This window comes from Bombus affinis, unplaced genomic scaffold (genome assembly GCF_024516045.1).
Source record: "Bombus affinis isolate iyBomAffi1 unplaced genomic scaffold, iyBomAffi1.2 ctg00000082.1, whole genome shotgun sequence".
NCBI classification, from domain to species: Eukaryota; Metazoa; Arthropoda; class Insecta; order Hymenoptera; family Apidae; genus Bombus; species Bombus affinis.
Window position 1 is genome coordinate 332,501 of NW_026108830.1, and position 7,500 is coordinate 340,000.

At 46.0% G+C, this 7,500-nt stretch overlaps 1 long non-coding RNA gene and 2 other non-coding genes across 3 annotated transcripts; all 3 read right to left on the reverse strand.

Moving 5' to 3' along the window:
* Positions 1-440: 440 nt before the first annotated feature.
* Positions 441-595, reverse strand: LOC126927314 (5.8S ribosomal RNA). Its single transcript, XR_007715366.1, has one exon. It is a non-coding gene; the product is annotated as a 5.8S ribosomal RNA (ribosomal RNA).
* Positions 596-1,269: 674 nt separating this feature from the next.
* Positions 1,270-2,238, reverse strand: LOC126927278 (uncharacterized). The gene is made up of 2 exons (XR_007715347.1): positions 2,198-2,238; positions 1,270-2,129 (listed from the first exon to the last, which is right to left on the reverse strand). It is a non-coding gene; the product is annotated as an uncharacterized LOC126927278 (long non-coding RNA).
* A 308-nt stretch (positions 2,239-2,546) lies between these two features.
* LOC126927362 (small subunit ribosomal RNA) lies at positions 2,547-4,469 on the reverse strand. Its single transcript, XR_007715415.1, has one exon. It is a non-coding gene; the product is annotated as a small subunit ribosomal RNA (ribosomal RNA).
* Between the last annotated feature and the right edge of the window lie 3,031 nt (positions 4,470-7,500).

Genomic DNA, 7,500 nt, shown 5'->3' on the forward strand with positions numbered 1-7,500 from the left:
TAGCACTCACGCAGGTCCGTGACGGTTCTCTCCGCTCTTATTCGTATCCTTCTTCGTGCGCTTCCTCCGACTCTGAAACGTTCTACGTATCGTAAGAACGACGGCGGGTTGTCGAAGGCACCAAGGGACAGAGAGAGACAGAGGTAGAGTTTCGTAGTGTCTCCCGTGAACACGATAGTTTATATATCGAGCATGCGTACGAATTGCACGGCCTCGACACGACCGCGACGAACGCCGACGAGCGTCCAACAATCGCTCGTACGTCGCGTACGTTCTCTCGCGTCCGCTCTTGTTCGTATCCTTCTTCGTGCGCTTCCTCCGACTCTGAAACGTTCTACGTATCGTAAGAACGACGGCGGGTTGTCGAAGGCACCAAGGGACAGAGAGAGACAGATAGAGAGGAACGACACGCAACGCAAGCAGTCTTAGGTTTACGTGAGCAACCCTCAGCCAGGCGTGGTCCAGGAATTGTATCCGTGGACCGCAATGTGCGTTCGAAATGTCGATGTTCATGTGTCCTGCAGTTCACACGTTGACGCGCAATTAGCTGCGTTCTTCATCGACCCACGAGCCAAGTGATCCACCGTTCAGGGTAATCTTTTCATATATTTTTTAAAACTCTTGTACTCCATGTACTCTTAATACTCGGTTCGAGCGAAGCCGAGATCCGACACGACCGACCAACGGGAATCGGACGCGCAGAAGTCGCCGGAAGATCGACGACACGAAAACGTTCGAAAATGAAATCCGACGAACGCGCGAAGATACGCGCGTCCGCCGGCCGGGCGAAAAGTACATTATGATATATAACAACCATCGAGATCGAAGCTCCGTTCGTCAGGAAACGACGGGGATATAACACCCGATTCTGAATCCTCTGTGCAGCACACGATCTCGCGAAGAAATACGCACGGTGGCTAGCCCATATATATGTGTGTGTGTGTATATATAATACGATATGCATTCCTCTCGTCCAATTATTCAAGAAAAAGAGCGTGCGCCTCCATCGTTCGGGTGATGTAAAGATTCGATGGGACTCGCGCGACCCTCGGCCTCGAGCGGTCTTTCCTCCCAATATCCAGAAGCCGAGCTTTGAAAAAACTCTAGCGACGGCACGGGTGTCCGACTCACGAAATCGAGGCTTCGAAGTCGGCGATCTCCTCCGAACGGATGGCGATCGCGACGACTCAAAGCGTGAAAAATCGACGAAAGAGAACACATCTCCGTTCAGGTGATTGTTTTTTTAAAAAATAAAAAAATTCGATGGGACTCGCATCCATCTACCTCGCGCGGTCTTTCTTCCCAATATCCAGAAGCCGAGCTTTGAAAAAACTCTAGCGACGGCACGGGTGTCCGACTCACGACATCGAGGGTAGACAGCCTGCGGTCCCCTCTGAACCAACTTCGGCTAGACTAGTTACGAATCGTTGCTACGCATCGTCATCATAGTCATCGTCATCATTATCATTATCATAGCGGGCCAACATCCACGCAATGCGTTTTCGTTCTAGGTTACCCGATCCACGAGTATGTTACAAGTGGTTTCGTTATTTCGAACAAAACGACATACGAAGAACACACGCCCTATGGGTAGGAAGCACGTTTCGAGAACGACCGAGAGCGGTGAAAGAGACGAGAGGTCGACGCGCATAAGGTATCCATGGATCTTCGAAGAGAACCTTCGAAGATATGTCGGTATCCTTTCTACATGCGCGACTCGCTACTCGTACTTTCGCTCTCGTCGACTCGTTTTAGTCGCTTCGTTCGATCCCAAAGAGGAGTCTTCGATGTCCCGTTGCTAGGAGGAGAGCAAACGCAACACAGACCACGAAACATAGAAGAGAATAGGCGAGCATGATCTCTCCGACACGAGGCACTTTAGAGATTTTGTTATTCGTTTGTACGGTCTCCACGACGCAAAAAAAAAATACGAGATCGTGGCGGCGGGTCTTTCTGTATACGGCCTCACGCAAGCGCCTCGATCTCATTTCTCTTTACGGGTGGTTTCCATTCGTAATTTTTCGTTCGATATTCGTGTCAAAGTTTAATTTTCGAAAGCTCAAGTTCCCATTTATAGTTTTATTATAAAATCATAATATTCGCAGACGGCGGGTCTTTCTGTGTACGACCTCACGCAGGCGCCTCGAATTCGTATATATTTTGTTATTCGCAGGCGGCGGGTCTTTCTGTGTACGACCTCACGCAGGCGCCTCGAATTCGTTTATGTATGTATATATATATATATATATATATATATATGTATGTATCTCTTCATCCCGATGATCGAGAGAGAGTGCCACCTTCTCTTCATATAGTTTCGTAGCTGAAGGGTCGTCTCCTCCTTATGTCTTTTCATCATTTTGCCAACGGAGTAAGCCACGCTCCGGGCGAATTTAACTGTTCTTTGTTAAAGTATATAGCTTGTTGATACGTCGTATATACTTTGGTTCGTCGATATAGGAGGAGTACGGCTCCTTACCGACTTATACAGTTTCGTATTTTTCAAGTGTTCAAGTCAAATTCTTTAAGTTTTTGTGTTATATCGTTAATGATCCTTCCGCAGGTTCACCTACGGAAACCTTGTTACGACTTTTACTTCCTCTAAATGATCAAGTTTGGTCATCTTCCCGGTAACATCGGCAATGCTTATCACATTGGCCGCGCACCAGTCCGAAGACCTCACTAAATCATTCAATCGGTAGTAGCGACGGGCGGTGTGTACAAAGGGCAGGGACGTAATCAACGCGAGCTTATGACTCGCGCTTACTGGGAATTCCTCGTTCATGGGGAATAATTGCAAGCCCCAATCCCTAGCACGAAGGAGGTTCAGCGGGTTACCCGGGCCTTTCGGCCAGGGAAAACACGCTGATTCCTTCAGTGTAGCGCGCGTGCGGCCCAGAACATCTAAGGGCATCACAGACCTGTTATTGCTCAATCTCGTGCGGCTAGAAGCCGCCTGTTCCTCTAAGAAGATTTGTTTGTACGTTGGTAGTAAAAACCCACCGACCGAAGCCGGGGGCCTTCGAGATACCATAAGTTACGTCTATTTAGCAGGCTAGAGTCTCGTTCGTTATCGGAATTAACCAGACAAATCGCTCCACCAACTAAGAACGGCCATGCACCACCACCCACCGAATCAAGAAAGAGCTATCAATCTGTCAATCCTTCCGGTGTCCGGGCCTGGTGAGGTTTCCCGTGTTGAGTCAAATTAAGCCGCAGGCTCCACTCCTGGTGGTGCCCTTGCGTCAATTCCTTTAAGTTTCAGCTTTGCAACCATACTTCCCCCGGAACCCAAAAGCTTTGGTTTCCCGGAAGCTGCCCGCCGAGTCATCGGAGGAACTTCGGCGGATCGCTGGCTGGCATCGTTTATGGTTAGAACTAGGGCGGTATCTGATCGCCTTCGAACCTCTAACTTTCGTTCTTGATTAATGAAAACATTTTTGGCAAATGCTTTCGCTTCTGTCCGTCTTGCGACGATCCAAGAATTTCACCTCTAACGTCGCAATACGAATGCCCCCATCTGTCCCTATTAATCATTACCTCGGGGCTCCGAAAACCAACAAAATAGAACCGAGGTCCTATTCCATTATTCCATGCACACAGTATTCAGGCGAAGGTAGCCTGCTTTAAGCACTCTAATTTGTTCAAAGTAAACGTATCGGCCCACCTCGACACTCAGTGAAGAGCACCGCGATGGGATATTAGTTGGACCGCCCGCGAGGAGCTAAGCCCACCGATAGGACGTACCACATAATGCCAGTTAAACACCGCGAGCGGTGAACCGACACTGTGACACACAGATTCAACTACGAGCTTTTTAACCGCAACAACTTTAATATACGCTATTGGAGCTGGAATTACCGCGGCTGCTGGCACCAGACTTGCCCTCCAATTGGTCCTCGTTAAAGGATTTAAAGTGTACTCATTCCGATTACGGGGCCTCGGATGAGTCCCGTATCGTTATTTTTCGTCACTACCTCCCCGTGCCGGGAGTGGGTAATTTGCGCGCCTGCTGCCTTCCTTGGATGTGGTAGCTGTTTCTCAGGCTCCCTCTCCGGAATCGAACCCTGATTCCCCGTTACCCGTTACAACCATGGTAGGCGCAGAACCTACCATCGACAGTTGATAAGGCAGACATTTGAAAGATGCGTCGCCGGTGCTAGATGACCATGCGATCAGCACAAAGTTATTCAGAGTCACCAAAACAAACGATGGACGGACAGACGAGCCATCCGCCACCGATTGGTTTTGATCTAATAAAAGCATTCCTACCATCTCTGGTCGGAATCTGTTTGCATGTATTAGCTCTAGAATTACCACAGTTATCCAAGTAAATGTAGGTATGATCTAAGAAACCATAACTGATTTAATGAGCCATTCGCGGTTTCACCTTAATGCGGCATGTACTGAGACATGCATGGCTTAATCTTTGAGACAAGCATATGACTACTGGCAGGATCAACCAGGGATCTTATAATATATTCCCAAAAACCAGCATTTTCGTTTAAAAGTTCTCTCTGTGTCGTAGGTGGGACGTAAGCACCGTACGACGAGACTTTTCATTTTATATATATATGTAATATGACTTAGAGAGCAACGTTCCATGGTTCAGTAACAACGTCACTCAGCCACTTTAATTCTCCTCCTCTCTCACCATCATATATCGATACAAAGATTCATACTTCACAGAATTATTTCTGTTTGTAACTTTTCTCCTCCAACTTCTCTCGTAGAATATAACTTAGCGGTAAAGCACGTATACGCATGCTGGACATACCGTAAGAATATTCTTTTATAAGCTTCAACACCTCTGTAGAGACGCGTTACCAGAAGATAACGCACTCTACAGAACGCCAAAAGGACCATCGTGCAGCTACAAATAGCTTACAACCGATGGTCTCTGCAAGAATGGCTACTCCGTAAGTACAAGCACACACGCATCCAACTTTTGTCAAATACGTGCACACAGGTCACCAGCTTCCCGACTAAGGGGAAGCTTGCCACGTTAACGGTCATTACGTCCTAGACTTCGACCCGCGGCGCAGCAGTGTAGAGAAAAAACCAGTACGAGAACGGAGGAACAGTCGAGAAATAGCGTAAAATACACTAAGACTCGAGGAGCGGTGACTGAATTCTCAACCGAGGCCGTAGAATAGCCACGCGCCCAGCGCTGTTCCGACCGAACCGTCCGGCTCGACGCTTCTCTTATAGATACCAAGGGGCCGGCCGGAAGGCCGGCGCCGGTCGGGCTAGCGGCCGCGCGCTTATGGTGCAAAACCTCCGTAGCAACGTACCGTTCGGAAGGGACGCTGGAACTTAGTCGCTCGCACGTTCAATAACTACTATATAAAGGCGATATCCAACCATCGAAATATTTTACCACAAGCATTATTAACATATTATAAATGCATTTTTACCAAAAAATTAATTTTTTTTTTCACCGAAAAATTGCATCAGTAAACATACAGTTTTATCGACTATGGACAAAAAATAACTTTATAATCGATTAAAACACGTTAAAATAACACGAAATATGTAAAAAAATATATACCTTGTAACATTAATTAACGAAAAAATTGCAAAAATATCCCAGTCGTATCAGTCCGACGGAAGCTAATTTTTCAAAAAATTCGACAAAAATGTTTAATCCGATTGTATTTAATAGAGATATAACGATCCCTGTCAAAAAAATTATACCTTATAACGCTTTTTAACGAAATAACTCGAAATAACCATTTCGGACTTTTCGCGCCGGCCGAAATTTTTCTAAGTCCCTACGTACCGGTGCGAAATACTTCAAAGTCCCAACGTCCCGTCGCATAGTTCCGTTTCTAGAAAACGTTCAACCGACCAAATAAACGCTTAATCCCGACGTAAAACGTCGAGATACGTCCATTTATGCAAAAATATTCCTACCTTGTAACACTTTTAAGCGAGATAACTCGAAAAAACGTGTTCGATACGGAAATTTTTCAAAGTCCCAACGAAAAAATCGAAACTTTGTAGAAGGTCTTGGGGACGACATAAACGCTTAATCCCGACGTAAAACGTCGAGATACGTCGATTTATGCAAAAATATTCCTACCTTGTAACACTTTTAAGCGAGATAACTCGAAAAAACCTTTTCGGTCTTTTCGCACCGGCCGAACTTCTTCAAAGTCCCAACGTCCCGTCGCATAGTTCCGTTTCTAGAAAACGTTCCAGCGACCAAATAAACGCTTAATCCCGACGTAAAACGTCGAGATACGTCCATTTATGCAAAAATATTCCTACCTTGTAACACTTTTAAGCGAGATAACTCGAAAAAACCTTTTCGGTCTTTTCGCACCGGCCGAACTTCTTCAAAGTCCCAACGTCCCGTCGCATAGTTCCGTTTCTAGAAAACGTTCCAGCGACCAAATAAACGCTTAATCCCGACGTAAAACGTCGAGATACGTCCATTTATGCAAAAATATTCCTACCTTGTAACACTTTTAAGCGAGATAACTCGAAAAAACCTTTTCGGTCTTTTCGCACCGGCCGAACTTCTTCAAAGTCCCAACGTCCCGTCGCATAGTTCCGTTTCTAGAAAACGTTCAACCGACCAAATAAACGCTTAATCCCGACGTAAAACGTCGAGATACGTCCATTTATGCAAAAATATTCCTACCTTGTAACACTTTTAAGCGAGATAACTCGAAAAAACCTTTTCGGTCTTTTCGCACCGGCCGAACTTCTTCAAAGTCCCAACGTCCCGTCGCATAGTTCCGTTTCTAGAAAACGTTCCAGCGACCAAATAAACGCTTAATCCCGACGTAAAACGTCGAGATACGTCCATTTATGCAAAAATATTCCTACCTTGTAACACTTTTAAGCGAGATAACACGAAAAAACCTTTTCGGTCTTTTCGCACCGGCCGAACTTCTTCAAAGTCCCAACGTCCCGTCGCATAGTTCCGTTTCTAGAAAACGTTCCAGCGACCAAATAAACGCTTAATCCCGACGTAAAACGTCGAGATACGTCCATTTATGCAAAAATATTCCTACCTTGTAACACTTTTAAGCGAGATAACTCGAAAAAACCTTTTCGGTCTTTTCGCACCGGCCGAACTTCTTCAAAGTCCCAACGTCCCGTCGCATAGTTCCGTTTCTAGAAAACGTTCCAGCGACCAAATAAACGCTTAATCCCGACGTAAAACGTCGAGATACGTCGATTTATGCAAAAATATTGCTACCTTGTAACACTTTTAAGCGAGATAACTCGAAAAAACCTTTTCGGTCTTTTCGCACCGGCCGAACTTCTTCAAAGTCCCAACGTCCCGTCGCATAGTTCCGTTTCTAGAAAACGTTCCAGCGACCAAATAAACGCTTAATCCCGACGTAAAACGTCGAGATACGTCCATTTATGCAAAAATATTCCTACCGTGTAACACTTTTAAGCGAGATAACTCGAAAAAACCTTTTCGGTCTTTTCGCACCGGCCGAACTTCTTCAAAGTCCCAACGTCCCGTCGCATAGTTCC